This window comes from Panthera uncia, chromosome X, assembly GCF_023721935.1.
Source record: "Panthera uncia isolate 11264 chromosome X, Puncia_PCG_1.0, whole genome shotgun sequence".
NCBI lineage: Eukaryota > Metazoa > Chordata > Mammalia > Carnivora > Felidae > Panthera > Panthera uncia.
In genome coordinates this window covers 38046487-38062790 of record NC_064817.1, presented here as the reverse complement: position 1 = coordinate 38062790, position 16304 = coordinate 38046487, and the positions used below count along the sequence as shown (strand labels likewise).

Here is a 16304-nt window from a genome sequence, read left to right as displayed (position 1 = left end):
GAGGCCAAAGCTAGCAGAAGAAAGGGAATAATAAAGATTAGGGAGGAAATAAATGAAATAGAGAGCAGAGAAACAATAGAAAAGACTAACCAAACTAAAAGGTGGTTCTTTAAAAAGATCAACAAAATTGACAAACCTTTAGTTAGGCTAAGTTAGCATAAAAGAGGAAGACCGAAACCAACAAGGTTATAAATGAAAAAGGAGACATTACAACTGATATCACAGAAATTTAAAGGATCATAGGAGGTTGTTCTGAGAAACTCTCCACCAAAAAACTGGACCACCAAAAGAAGTGAAAGTAACCGTAACAACATACAACTTACCAAGACTGAATCATGAAGAAATAGAAAATCCAAATCAATCAATTACCAGTAAGGAGATTGGATCCATAATCAAAAACCTCCCAGTGAAGAAAATCCTAGGACCAGATGGTTTCACTGATGAATTTTACCAAACATTTAAAAAAGAACACCGGTTCTTCTCAAACCCTTCCAAAGGAAAAAAAAAAAAAATCAAAGAGAAGGGAACACTCCTAACTTCATTTTAGGAGGCCAGGATTATCTTGATACAAAACCCAGAAAAGGACACTAGTAGAAAAGAAAACTACAGGCCAATACGACTGATGAATATAGACGCAAAACTTCTCAATAAAATACAAGCATGTCGAATTTAGCAGCACATTAAAAGGATCATCAAACACCATGATGAGTGAAATTTATCCCTGGGATGCCAAAGACGGTTCAACATATGCAAATAAGCCCAAATGATACATCGCATAAATAGAATGAAAGAAAAGAATTATATGGTCGTCTCAATAGATGCGGAAAAAGTATTTGACAAAATTCAAAATCCATTCTTGGTAAAAACTCTTAGCAATTTAGGTACAGAAGGAACATATCTTAAAACATAAAGGCCATGTATGAAAAGTCCATGGCTAACAACATACTCAATAGCGAAAGGTCCAAAGCTTTTCCTCTAAGAAGATGAACAAGACATGCGTGCCCATTCTCACCACTGTTATTCAATACAGTACTAATAGCCTGGAACAATGAGGCAAGGGAAAGAAATAAAGGGTACTAGAATTAGGAAAGAGGAAGTAAAGTTGTCTGTTTGCAGATGATATGATTTGACATATAGAAAATCCTACTAGGAAACTGTTAGATCAATTCAATACAATTGCAGGATACAAAATCAACAAACAAAAATCAGCAGCATTTCTATACGTTAATGACGTATTATCTGAAAAAGAAGTAAAGGAAAAAAGAATAAAATGCTTAGGAGTAAATTTAAGGAGGTGAAAGAGCTCCCCTCTGAAAACTATAAGACACTGATTAAAGAAATTGAAGACACAAATAAATGGAAAAATACCTTGTGTTCATGAATGGAAAGAATTAATATTGTTAAAATGTCAATACTACCGAAAGCCATCTATGGATCCAATGCAATTTCTATCAAGATTCCAATGGCATTTTTTACAGATGTAGAAAAAACAATTCTAAAATTTACATGACATCACAAAAGACCCCGAATATTCAAAGAAATACTGAGAAAGAACAAAGCAGTAGGCACCACACTTTCTGATTTCAAGCTATACTGTAAAGTTATAATCAAAGCAGTATGGTACTGGCATAAAACCAAAGAGACCGGTGGAACAGAATAAAGAGTCCAGAAATAAGCCCAAGAATATACAGTCAACTAATAGCTGACTAGGGAGCCAGGAATTCTCAATGGAGAAAAATAGTCTTTTCAGGAAAAGCTGCTGGGATAATTGGATATTCACATGTAAAAGAATGAAACCGGATTCATATCTGACACCACTCACAAAAAATAACATGAAAATGGATTAAGAACTTAAATGTAAGACCTGAAACTATGAAACTCCTAGAAGAAAACACAGGAGTAAAGCTCCTTGTCGTGGATCTTAGTAATGATTTTTTGGATATGACGCCTAAAACACAAGCAACGGAAGCAAAAATAAGTAAGTGTGACAACATCAAAGTAAAAACTACACAGCAAAAGAAACCATCAACAAAGGGAAAAGACAACCTACAAAATGGGAAAAGGATATGCAAACCATATATCTGATAAGGGGTTAATATCCAAAATATATACAGAACTCAGACTCATCGTGGTTTTGATTTGCATTTCACTGATGATGAGTGAGGCTGAGCATCTTTTTATATGTCTGTTGGCCATCTGTGTGTCTTCTTTGGAAAAATGTCTAGTTGGGGCCTCTGCCCATTTTTAATTGCATTATTTGGTTTATTTTTGGTATTGAGTTGCATCAGTTCTTTATATATTCTGAATAGTAACCCCTTATAGATGGATCCTTTGCAAACGTCTTTTCCCATTCAGTAGGCTGTCTCTTTTGTTTTGTTGATGGTTTCCTTCATTGTGCAAAAGCTTTTTATTTTAATGTGGTTCCAATTGTTGACTTTTGCTTTTGTTTCCCTTGCCTTAGGAGACATAGCTGGAAAACATGTTGCTATGGCGATGTCAAAGGAATTATTGCCTGTGCTCTCTTCGAGGAAATTTATGGTTTCAGGTCTCACATTTAGATATTTAACCCATTCTGAGTTTATTTTTGTGTACAGTATAAGAAAGTGGTTCTTCTGCGTGTAGCTCTCCAGTTTTCCCAGAACCACTTATTGAAGAGACTTAGCGACCATTTACAGATTCATTGACCATAAATGCATGGCTTTTATTTCTGGGCTCTCTATTCTGTTCCATTGATCCACGTGTCTATTTTACACAATGGAATATTACTCAGCCATAAAAAAAACGATGAGATCTTGCCATGTGCAATAATCTGGATGGACCTAGAGGTCAGTGAAATAAGTACAGAGAAAGACAAATACGATATGGTTTCACTTGCATGTAGAATGTAAGAAAGAACAAATAAATACACAAATAAAACGCAGAATCAGACCTATACATGTAGAAAACAAACTGGTGACTGCCACAAGGGGGGGGGTGAGGGGTGAGCAAAATGGGTGAAGGAGTAGGAGATAAGGCTTCCAGTTATGAAACAAATAAGTCATAGGAATAAAAGGCACAGCCTGGGGAATAGAGTCAGTGGTACCGTAATAATGTCGCATGGTGACAGATGGTCACTATGCTTGTGGTGAGCACAGCATAACGTATAGAGTTGCTTAACATCATGTTGTATACCTGCAATGAATGTAACATTGTATGTCGATTCAAATTTTAAAAAGAACTCAAAAAAAAGAACTCAGACAACTTGCTAGCAAATAATAAAATAATAGTGATAACAACAACCCGATGTAAAAATGGGCCAGAGACCCGAACAGACGTTTGTCCAAAGAAGATACACAAAAAGCCAAAGGTACATGCAAAGATGCCCGACATCACCAGTCCTTAGGGAAATTCACATGAACAGCACCATGAGAAATCATCTCGCGCCAGTTAGAACGGCCATCATCAAAAAGATTGGAGGTAACCAATGTTGACATGGATGTGGAGAAAAGGGAGCCCTTGCGAACTGTTGGCGGGAATGCAAATTGGTGACGCCACTATGGAAAACAGTATGGAGAATCATCAAAACATGAAAAATAGAACTACCATATGATTCAGCAATTTCACCTCTGGGACGATATCCAAAAGAAATGAAGGCATTAACTCAGAAAGGCATCTGCACCCCTCTGTCCATCACAGCATTATTTACAATAACCAGGACATGGATGGATGAATGGATGAAGAAGTTGTGGTATATACATACAGTGGAATATTATTCAGCCATAAAAATGAGAAAAATCCTACCGTTTGCAGCAACATGGATGGACCTTGAAGGCATTACGCTAAGGGAGATAGGTTAGACAGAGAAAGACAAATCATGTATGATGTCACTTGCATGTGGAAAAAAACAAATATACAAACTCATAGAAAAAGAGATGAGAATTGTAGTTACCAGAGGCAGAGGGTGGGGGGAAGTGAAGGAAGGGGGTCAAAGGGTACAAACTTCCGGTTATAAGATAAATAAGTACTAGGGAGGGTCACCTGGGTGGCTCAGTCGGTTGAGCGTCTGACTTCAGCTCAGGTCATGATCTCACGGTTTGTGGGTTGGAGCCCCATGTAGGGCTCTGTGCTGACAGCTCAGAGCCTGGAGCCTGCTTCGGATTCTGTGTCTCCCTCTCTCTCTCTGCCCCTCCCCCGCTCACACTCTGTCTCTCTCTGTCTCTCAAAAGTAAATAAACATTACAAAAATTTTAAAGAAGTAAGTACTGGGGATGTAACATACCGCGTGATGACTGTAGCCAACCCTATTGTGTGATATACTGGACAGTTGTTACGAGAGTAAATCCTAAGAGTTTTCATCACAGGGAGAAACTATTTTCCTTTTTTTCCTTTTTATTGCATGTAGGTTAGAAGATGGATGTTAGTTGAAGCTATCACGGTAATCATTTCACTACGTATGTAAATCAAACCATCATATTGTATATCTGAACCTTAAGCAGCAATGTATGTCGATTGTTTCTCAACAAAACTGGAAAGAAAAGATACTTGTAATAACATGTTTATAACAAGCTACGTACAAACTTCATCAACAGCAATGTTATGTCAGTGAATGGAAGAGATACACATTCTGTAATGCGTGTAGAGAAGTGTCTAAAAACTTGTAATAGTGATGTTTCTAACAAGCTACCTGAAAGCTGCCTTCAGAACAGTGTTATTTCAGAGACGGGAACTCATACTCATTCCTTAATGTATGTAGTGAAGTGTAAAAGTCTATCTTATTGAAGATTTTTAAGCGCCCACAGTTTTAAGCTGTGCTCGGCACAGTGTTATTTCAGTGAATGGAAGTGATCCCCACTCAGTGATGCAGGTAGTGAAGTGTTAAACAACCCTTGAGATGAACATGTTTTTAACAAGCTAAAAACAAAAACTAAAAAATAAATAAAAACTCTCTGCTCTGCCAAAGACAAAGTGAAGACAATGAGAAGATAAGCCACAGTGTATGTGTGTGTGTGTGTGTGTGTGTGTGTGTGTGTGCGGGGGGTAGAATATAATTTATATTTGAGCACAAGTGGGGTAGGGTTAGAGAGACAAAGACACAGAATCCAAAGCAGGCTGCGGGCTCCGAGCTGTCAGCACAGAGCCCAACGCGGGGCTCGAACCCTCAATCCGTGAGATCATGACCTGAGCCGAAGTCGGGTGCTCAACCGACTGAGCCACCCAGGTGCCCCCCAGGAGAAAATATTTTTAAAAAGACACTTCTGATAAAGGGCTGTTATCCAAAATGTACAACGATCTCTTAAAACTCAACAATAGGGGCGCCTGGATGACTCAGTTTATTAAGCATCTGACTTCCGCCCAGGTCATGATCTCGAGGTTCAAGCCCTACGTCGGGCTCCTCTCTGACAGTGCGGAGCCTGCTTGGGATTCTGTCTCTCCCTCTCTCTCTGTCCGGTCCTGCTTTCGCTCTCTCTCTCTCTCTCAAAATAAGTAAATAAAGTTTAAAAAAAAACCTCTCAACTATAAAAACAGACAATTAAAAAAAGGGTAAAAGATTTCTATGGACACATTTTTATGGTCAAAAAGCAGTTGCAGAGAGCAGGCAAGCATATGGAAATATACCCCACATCCTATATCATCAGGGACATGTAAATTAAAACTATTGTGCTACTCCTGCATGCCTTTAAGAATGTAAAAAATCTGGAACACTGATCACTAAATGCTAGTGAGGAGGTAGAACAGTAGGGAACACTTATTCATTGCTGATGAGAATACACAGTGGTACAGCCATTTTGGAAGACACTTTGGCAGCTCTTTATCAAAGCGAAATATTCTTTTACTATACGAGCCAGCAACTGTACTCCTTGATGCTTACCCAAAGGAGTTGAAAACTCATGTTCTCACAAAAACCGGCACACAGACGTTCACAGCGGCTTTATTCACAGTTGCCAAACTTTGGGGACACCCAAGATGCCCTTTGGTAGGTGAACGGATAAATAATCCGTGGCACATTCAGACAATGGAATATTAGGGCTAAAAAAGAAATGAGCTCTCAAGCCATGAAAACACATGGAAGGACCTTCAGTGCACGTTACTAAGTGGGAGAAGCCAAACTGAAAAGGCTGCCTAGCGTATGGTTCCAACTGCATGACCTCCTGGAAAAGGCGAAACTACGGAGACAATCTAGAGATCGGTGATTGCCAGGCTTTAGGGGTGAGAGAGCGTTAAATATACTCTGTGTGGTACTGTAATAATGGATAGATGTCATCATACATTTGTCCAAACCCATACAATGTACAGCACCAGGAGTGAACCGGAAAGTAAACAATGGGCTTGGAGTGATGACGGTGCCTCCATGTAGGTTCCTCAGTTGTAACAAATGCATCATTCTGGTGGGGGATGCTGGTAATGGGGGAGGCTGTGGGTGTATGGAAGCAGGGAAGGGGGTACATGGGAAATCTCTGTGATGTCACCTCAATGTTTCTATGAACCTAAAACTGCTTTAAAAGTTTGATTTAAAGAAGATTTAGGGGCGCCTGGGTGGCTCCGGCAGTCGAGCGTCCAACTTCGGCTCAGGTACGGTCTCCAGGTTCGTGAGTTCGAGCCCCGCGTCGGGCTCTGTGCTGATGGCTCAGAGCCTGGAGCCCGCTTCGGATTCTGTGTCCCCCTCTCCCTCTGCCCCTGCCCTCTCTCTCTCTCTCTCTCTCAAAAATACATAAAATGTTAAAAAAAAATCCTTTTTAAAATTTAAAAAACGTTTTTGTCAGTCATTATGCGTCTCCACTCAGTGATGATCCTGTGGCAGGCGGCCCTCACCTCCTGACTCTCCCAGAGCTACCCACCAGCTCTTCCCAGCCCCAATCAGATCCTTTCGCACCATTTCTCTCCCGTTGTGCGTGTGCGCCTACGTGCGCGTGCACGCATGCACGCTCTTGCACAACGGAAGCAGAGGATTGCTGGCTACGAGAGGCGCCTTTCCTTTTCTCCCGTTGCCTGAACACCTGGCACGGCCATAGACGTCAACCAGACCCCGTGGAGATGCTGCCGCGCCCTGGCACCAACACGCACCCGAACCCTCACCAGCACGCTCCCAAATCACTTGGGGGCTCCGGTTGAAGTGACGGCGGTACCAGATCTGGAGCCCAGGAATCTGTATTTCAGCCAGATTCCCCAGGAGCGTTGAATGCGCGTGGATGCTTGAAAGTGGATGTTTCAAACGTGGTGTGTTGCTCATAGTCAATTTTCAACAGTACGCGTTGCCCGCAGGGGTATATCGTTAGTATTTCAAACTTCATGTGTGGCGGTATTATTCTTTGAGAATACGCTTTAGAAAAGGCTAACGAGTGAATGCGTTTAGGCTTTTAGACAAGCTCGAAAGGCAACATTCCGTAAGTTAATGGTCCTTTAAACAGACTTAATCGAAAATGAATCGCGTCTTGCTATGGACCGACTTGTATACCCCCCCAATTCCTGTGTTGCAGCCCTCCACCCTCAGTGTTGGGGTGTGGGAAGTGGAGACTTTGGAAGATAATTAGGGTTAGATGAGATCATGACGGTGGGGCCCTCCCGATGGGGTTAGTATTCTTATAAGAGGAGACGACAGAGAACTTGCCTTCTCTCTCTCCGCCAAAGGAAGACAAGCCAGCAGTCCAAGCAAGAAGGCAGTCATCTGTAAGCCAGCTAAAGGGCCCGAGCATGCTGGCACCTTGATCTTGAATGCTCCACATCCAGAATTGTGAGAAAATCAGTTTTTGTTGTTTAAGCTACCGTATTTTGTTACGGTCGCCTGAGCAGACTAAAGCCATCCATCGTCAACGTCAGATTTGACTCTCTCCTTGACTTCTGAGTCTCTCACTTCAATTATCCACCTCTTGAACCCTTTACTTCAGGAGATTGCACCACACCACATATCCTAGATCACTTCCGGGTTGTCTGGAACTCTGAAGTTGTGTCTAACAAACTCGGATTTATCATATTTTATTTCATCCACTTATCCTGTGATCCGTTCATTTTGAGACAATTTATTGAGGGCTTGCTATGGGCTGGGCCCCAACTTAAGTGGTGGTAAACAGAGGTGAATCAGATGTAGGTGCTCCCTGCCTTTAGGGAGCTCCCGGCCCCATCAGGAGCCAGTAAGTTAATACACAGATATGTCATCATAAATCATGAAATAGGAAGAAGGAAAGCAGGAAGGCCTCACTGTGACACTGATATTTTAGCTCGTTTCTGAAGGATGAGTGCATGACATTTTCTAAAGGAGAAATGACTTTGAACTGAAAGACACCTTGGCGGAATGCTTATCATGTACCATCTAGATCCCCTTTCACTGAAGGACTTATTGTCCCAACTTCTGGGAGTGCTAAGGGCAGACAAGCCCTCTCTAAAAAACATCCTGCACAGGGGCGCCTGGGTGGCTCAGTCGGTTGAGCGTCTGACTTCGGCTCAGGTCATGATCTCGCGGCCCGTGGGTTCGAGCCCCGCGTCGGGCTCCGTGCTGGCAGCTCAGAGCCTGGATGGAGCCTGCTTCAGATTCTGTGTCTCCCTCTCCCTCCGCCCCTCCCCCGCTCACGCTCTGTCTCTCTCTGTCTCTCAAAAATGAATACACTTAAAAAAAAAAAAAAAAAAAAAAAGATCCTGCACAGTAAACTCCATCTCATGGTCTGCTTCCTGGGCAGCTCAAACTACCACACCGTGTGTGATTTTTTAATTCTAGTGTACTGGAGACCTCTGAAAAATCTTTCAATAAGGCCTACTCCAACGCCTCCTTCCAATCATTAAAAAACATCAGAAAAACCGAAACCAGGGGACATCTGACCGAAGTAACTCACTATTACTCTTCAAATGTGTCAAGGTCATGAAAGAGAAGGAAAGAGTGAAGAACTTTTATAGATGGGGGGAGATTAAGCAGAACCAACAACCAAATGCAATGTGCGATCCTGCATAGGATCCTGAAAGAGAAAGAAAAAAAAAAAAGGCAGTGGGAAAACTACTAAAATTAGAATAAAGCATGTAGTTTAGTTAGTATTATTGTGCCTATGCGAATTTCCCGGTTTTAATAAGTGTGCCGTGGTTATATAAGGTGCGAACGCTATGGAAACCTGATTGAGGGATACAAGGAACTCTCTTGTACTACTTATACACCTTTCCAATAAGCCTAAATTAGTTACACTTAAAAAACATAAAACAAATGTTATCCAGGCCGCTGTGTGGAGAATGGGTTGCAGGGAAAGCAAAAGTGAGAGAAGACAGACCCGTTGATAGAGAATCATAACGGTAGTAGCAACAGACAGTAGTAACAGTAGGTGTTAACTTTGACCATAGCAGCTAGTGGAGGGGGATTTAAGGGGGAAAAAAGAAGTCAACCGTGTCAACCACACCGAATCTTTTCTGTCGCAGACTTCTAGTCTGAAGCACATACAGAGTGAGAGAGAAATGTAGTTTAATGCTACATCAAGCTTGGAGTTTTGACTCAACCGGGACTGAACACTCTAATTTCTCAACGTAGACTGCCCCATAGAGCATCTTGAGGTCTGTCCAGCCATGGTCAAGAGTCTTAGGCTGCTGGAAGTTTTCAAGCCTACGAAGTAGGGACAAGGCTGTCAAGACAATTCCGTGAAGGTTTCAGATGGAACGTATTACGCGTATAAAGGACGTATTTAACGCACACACATAGCTAAATGATAATTACAAAATAAACTTCTGTTTACCTACTACCTAGCTTGGTTCTCAACCCTTGTTGCCTACCAGAATCAACTGGAGAGGTAATAGAGAAGAAAGAGGTTCAAGTTCATGGAAGCAGGATAGGGCTCAGCCTTTGACCGAGTTTTCCTCCTGATTTCGACGCAGATCAAAGTTTAAGAACTGCTGAGCTAGAATATTACCAATATTTTTGAAGGCTTCTGTGTACCTCTCCCTAGTCACATCCCACTCCTTCCAGATTCAACTATTGTCTTCAAGCTTTGTTAACCATTCCCTCATTGTTCATTATGGTTTTTCATTTGCACTCATTCAGGTATCCCTAAAAATATTTTGCTCAGGGTTGCTCAGTCGGTTAAGCGTCCGACTCTTGATTTCAACTCCGGTCATGATCTCACGGTCGTGTGTTTGAGCCCCGCCTTGGTCTCTGCGCTGACAGTGCAGAGCCCGTTTGGGATTCTCTCTCTCTCTCTCTCTCTCTGCCCCTCCCCTGCTCACTTAGTTTTGCCCATTTTCAAGCTTTATTTAGTTATAAGCACAGTATATGTTTTCTTCTGTGACTTGCTTTTTATTTGTCACGTTATGTTCTTGAAATTCATCCGTTTTGACGCACGTAGCTACCATTTGTTTGTGGTCATTGGTGCATAGTATTCCATTGTATAAATATGTCACAATTAATTATCCATTGTCCCGATGTTGAATATTTAAGTTGTCTTAAGTAACTACATATTGAGAACTTCGCTGGCTGCTTGGGAAGTGTTAGGACCTAATGAAGGGTAGCATCTCTGCCCTCCGTTACTCCCTTGCTGTCCTCTCCTCATCCACATTTTTGGTACCCAACTGCCACCAAGGAATGACAAGGAGCCCCTTTCACCCAAGGGTTAATGGAAGCTGAATGGAGAACCTGAACTATCATCCTCACCCAACGGTAATGAGGTGACCCTCTCACTCACCGGAATGGTATCAGAAAATACATGTTTATTTTCATTCGAGGACTTCCCACTGATACTAGACTATGTATTTACCTCTTTTATCTGTCCCCAACACTAGAATGTAAGCTCGATGACGCTTAAGAACTTTATATTGCTTATTGGTGAATTCTTAGATCCTACAGCTTGCCTGGGGAAAATCACCCTAAATCTGTGTTTATTGAATGAATGGATGGATGGATGAATGAATAAGATAATATCATTTCATTTTTATTAGGTGTCTGTAAGCCACCTATTGCGCATAGAATATTCTTTGAAAGGTCTTTAAATGTAAATGTAAGTTTTGCGAGTTATGGAATTGCCCAGATTTGGTACAAGCGCGCAACAGGTTTATTCTACTTTACTCTTTATTCGACTTCCATCAGTGGCTCTGCTAAGGAAAGGATGGAGAAAAGAGAGCTTGGATTGGTGTTGTCGATGTTTCTCTTGGCCGTTGGATACCTTCCATGAAGTGCATTGGCGGAAGCTACCTCACTATACCTTTCTGTTACCTTTAAGCTTTCTGGTAGACCTCTGTTAATAATACCTCTCATCTTCTGCTTCTAGGGGGTTTACCATAATCTCTATTCTTGTGGGGTCTTTTTTTTTTGCCCCAGCAGGTAGCTTTTTTGGGTGGAGTCCTTTCAAGGATCCCCTTCATGGCAAGGACTTGACTTTGCTCGCCCAAAGGTGGCAGTACAGTTTGACCCAGTACTGATGTTCCTCTCCATGCCATGCCCTCATGATCTACTCTACCAGGATCGATATCAGTTATCTACTGTTGCATACAGACTTAGTGGGTTAAAACACTCCAAATCTTAGTAGATGGAAACAACAGCCGCTTTATTTGCTCAAAATTCTGTGGGTCAGTAATTTGGAAGAGGCTCAGATTGATGGTTTTTCTACTGGTTCGCCTTGGGGTAACACATAAAGCTGAAGATCACATTAGTGGCCATCTAGCCTCATATATATATTCTAAAGATTGGAGATGGGGTGAGTAACTGAAGGACCAGTTAGCCTACATCTTAGCAAACCTTGGGGGACTGTGCCTAATGGAGGCCTTGTACTCAACTTTGGACAAAATCATTCCATACCTTTTCATGTAACCTGTTACCCAAACTTTTCCTGGGCTGGATACATACATATGATTTATCTCTATATAAATAATCCATACTGAAGGATGTGCAGTCCTCCCATCCTAGAGATCCTAAATCTTATCCTTGAAATAAGCGAGAGCATCAGAGAGCCGTAAATCTACATGTTGGCGTTCTGCCGTTGGCCTACACAGACGCACGTGTGATTTAAAAAAAAAAAAATTAAAGCAAAGAGTTAACCATTCTATTTCCTCTCAGAACACTGCTTCACCCACAGGAAATGATGCCCCTGGCGCTTGCTTCTGCTGAACACCGAGAAGGCTTTATCTCACAAACACCAGAAGATTTGTAACAGGCCGAGTGTTTCATCTTGTTCTGGACATTAAAAAGTACACAAATACTTTCCCTTCTCTAGCAATTGTTCAAGGTCACGACGGTTTGCAGTTCCCGCATCATCTGATCCTTCTAGACTTCTGCTTTTTTCCTTTCTTCCTTTCCTACATTTCCCTCCTTAACCTCAGCATTGTCGTGACCAGAGGCAGAGGGAGGCGGGGGCGGGGGGAGTGGAGGAAGGTGATCAAAGGTACAAACTTTCAGTTATAAGAGAATGTAACAGGGATGTAACATACAGCATGACGGCTGTAGCCAACCCTACTGTGTGATATTACCGGGCAGTTGTTACGAGAGTGAATCCCAAGAGTTTCCATCACAGGGAGAAAATAGTTTCCTTTTTCTCCTTTTTACTGTATGTAGGTTAGAAGACGGATGTTAGCTGAAGCTGTCATGGCAATCATTTCACAACATACGTAAACCGAATATGTAAATATTGTACATCTGAAAGTTATGCGGTAACGTGTGTCAATTGGCAAAAATCTCAATTTCTTCACCTTTTTTATGTTTTATCTTGTTTTATCACTCATGGCTTCATAAACGGCAACAATTTTTTTTTCTTTCAACCAAGAAGATGTACATAAAGAAATCATAAAAAGACTACTCTCCTCGGAGTGTGGTCCACGGGTCATCAGCATCACCTGGGAGTGTTAGAAAATGCAGAATCTCAGGCCTCGCCCCAGATCTACTGAATTAAAATCTACATTTAACAAAATCCCCCGGTGATCCAAGTACACATTCAAGTTGGAAAAGCACTGTGCTGAGGCACTCCCTCTGTTTGGTGCCTTGGAGTCCTCAACAGTAAATTGCAGCAACGTCAGGGGCGCCTGGGTGGCTCAGTGGGTGGCTCAGGTCATGACGTCGCGGTCTGTGAGTTCGAGCCCCGCGTCGGGCTCTGTGCTGACAGCTCGGAGTCCTGGAGCCTGCTTCCGATTCTGTGTCTCTCTCTCTGTCAAAAATAAATAAACATTAAAAATTTTTTTTTTTAATTGCAGCACGGTCACATCGATGGGTGCAGATTTCATACTCATGAATTTCTGTTTGCTTCTTCGTTCTCAGGACTTTCTACCTTCATAATGTAAGAGCCCGGCTAAGTCCCTAAGACCACGTTCCTGGGAGCCCTGAACAGAATTCTGAGAATGTTCTACCATCTGTGGGGTAGGTAGCACAAGTTGTTTGGCTACCAAGAGTGTGGTGCTTTAGCCATGAAACTTTGTGTTAACAACTTTCAAATAGACTGTCCGTCAAGCCACACAGATTTAAAATGGTAAATAATAATAGAGGATAAGAGAAACTGGGAGCAATGAGGGAGAAAGATGCAGGAGAGTTGTTCAGATAAGAAAGGCTATAAAATAGAAAGTTCTCACAGCAGGAACTTGACGTGAATTGACACCAGATTGATTTCCTGATCCTCAACTCCATGAATTACAATTTCTAAGTGATGTGTCTGAATGATGTGATGCTGTTTTTGACGCTAAGTCATGGGAACATCAATCTTATAACTTTTGTAAGGTCCAATTTGGGGGGGGGTGGTGGACTAGGAAAGGATAGTAAATGTCTTATCACCGATCTCCACTGTCTTCAAAATACGTAAAGCAATTTCACCTTTAAAACTGCAGGCTCAAAAGTAAGTAAATAAATGAATGAAGAAATAAATAAGTAAATAAAAGTGCAGGCTCAGCATTAATTTCGGAGTCATCTTTCTTCGACACGAACAGTGTCTAATGGGGGCACATTACTTTTACTCATCTTTGAAACTACCCACAGAACTGAAGAATGAGTACAAGCCTCCTTCCCTCTTCTAAATTTTAGGCAGAGATCTTTGGTAGACCCTTCTTTGGAAAGCACATTTCTGGCCAAACCACTGGAAGAATGACCCTGCGACTCAGCATTTTGTCTCTGTGAGCAGCATCTTGGTGTACCTATGGAGAAGGGGTCACACATTCAAGAAACCATCAAATAACTCGAATATATAAAATTAAAAACTGATCCCAGCTCCCAGGCTTCAATGCACCTTGTCTTTCTTGTCTTCCATAAATATCTGTTAGGTGTCTACTATGGGCCAGGTACTACCTTTTGAGCTGGAGATGGAGGGACAAATAAAATAGTCCCTGGCCAAAGACTCCTATTCTCAGCGGCCATTTTAAGAGATTTTTCATAATGGAGAACAAAAGACCATGTTTTCTGGGGGTGGATGAGTTGTTGAAGAATGTCCATCCTTCCAAATAGGATCTGGTTTTTCTCCATGGCCTTGAAGATTCCAAAACTTAAGGAGAGGGTCTCTGTCGTCTTGCTGACATGTCCAACCAGTTGGAAACCTAACAATGAGAACACCAATCTCTTCAAAAAGGATGTGGAATAGCATGTAGAGTAACAGAACGGTCTTGAAGACATGGCAAGAGAGTATTACATGCAAGCAGTATTGACTTTAGCCATCCCTTACATATGGATAGCCCTGTCCTAAGGTTCTTACTTAAGAAGCCTGACATACAGACCCATTACATTGACCTAAACCACAGTCATCAGAGATAAAGGTGTCATAGAGCCCTGTATTATGAGTCAGTGTGCAACCGGAAGGTGAATTGTGGGGCCATTACGTGCCTTACCCTTTTAGAAGAAACTCTAGATCTGCAGGGAGTTGGGGGTCAGCCTGATGACAGTTCAATAAAAGTTCTCACCTGAGGCCACAGGGTCTCCAAGGAAGAATGGAGTAGAGAGCCAGAGCCACGCAGGGTTACTGAGATTCCAAAGGTCAGGAGGGATGTACAGGGCTGGCACGATCAAAAGAGGCCAGAGACAAATCACGGGAGTAGAGGCTGAGACTGAGGATCTAGAACGATGATTAGAATTAGATGCTGGGGGCTGTGGCTGGCTTTTAGAATCTTCAGCAGTCTGAAACCATAGGGTCAGGAACATAACTGGACTGGATACTTGTTGGGAAACGTGACCCCACTCTGGATGAATGGTGTCCCCTGCAAATTCATGTTACAGCCCCAAGCCCCAATGTGACTGTATTTAGAGTCAGGAAGCAATTAAAGTTAAATCAGTTCATAAGGGTGGGGCCCTGATCTAATGGGATTAGTGTTCTTATAAGAAGAGGTGCCAGAGAGTTCCTTCTTTTCTCTTTGCCATGTGAAAATACAGCAAAATGGCAGCCATCCTCAAGTCAGGAAGAGAGCCCTCACTATCAAGTGAGTCAAATGGCACCTTGATCTTGGACTCCTGGCCCCCAGAACCACGAGAAATATGTGTCCGTTGTTTAAGCCGCCCAGTTTGTGGTATTTTGTCAGAACAACCTGAGCTAATACAGACCCCATTACAGATGCCATCCAAATGCCTGTTCATCACCAACAAAAACATAAAGAGCACAGTAGTAGAGGAAGAGCTGGCATTGATCAATGGAAGAGAAAGGAAAATCCAGAAATCGATCTGATCACAGATAACATAAAGGAGGCATCCAAAATATTGCAATTCAGATAAGTGGTGGGCAATGTAGAAAAGGAACAACTTAGAAGTGAATGTCACCGAATTCACCTAAATAAATTATAAGCATATAGGCAAGTTAAGTAGAAGAGTATTCGAATATCTTTCAGGTTTCTGGAGGAGAGTTAACTTTAAAAACTTTAAAGCCTTCGAAGGAAGCACAAGAGGAAAGATAGAGTCAATCATATAAACATCAAGACCATCGTTTTGAAAAACAAGATCAAACAGCAAGCCACATACTGAGAAGAATGCTTCAGGTAATGATTTGCAGGGATGTGAGTTTTAAACCCCTCCCCCCCCCAGAAGTAGAAATTGACCAGAATATAAAACATGCAGATATCCATGGAAGATTGGGACAAAGAAAATTCACACAAAAATTCCCTACTTTAGAAAATACAAATAAGATGAAAGTTTCAACTTTGGTTCCAATTAAAGACGGGCAAATAAAAATCAAACAGAATGGGGCACCTGGGTGGCTCAGTCGGTTGAGCGTCTGACTTCAGCTGAGGTCATGATCTCATGAACTTTGTGTGTTTGAGCCCCACGTCGGGCTCACTGTGGTCAGCACAGAGCCCGCTGCGGATCCTCTGCCCTCCCCCCCCCCCCCCCCCCCTCTCCTGCTCATGCTCCCTCTCTCAGAAATAAACATTAAAAAAATCAAATAGAATATTTACACAAAAGCCTGCACATGATATTTACA

General features: G+C 42.0%; 1 non-coding gene and 1 pseudogene across 1 annotated transcript; one reads left to right on the top strand and one right to left on the bottom strand.

Moving 5' to 3' along the window:
* LOC125931274 (nucleoplasmin-3-like) overlaps window positions 1-16304 on the bottom strand; it is a 63626-nt pseudogene that overhangs the window by 14678 nt on the left and 32644 nt on the right.
* On the top strand, window positions 8378-8462 carry TRNAR-UCG (transfer RNA arginine (anticodon UCG)). The gene has a single exon. It is a non-coding gene; the product is annotated as a tRNA-Arg (tRNA).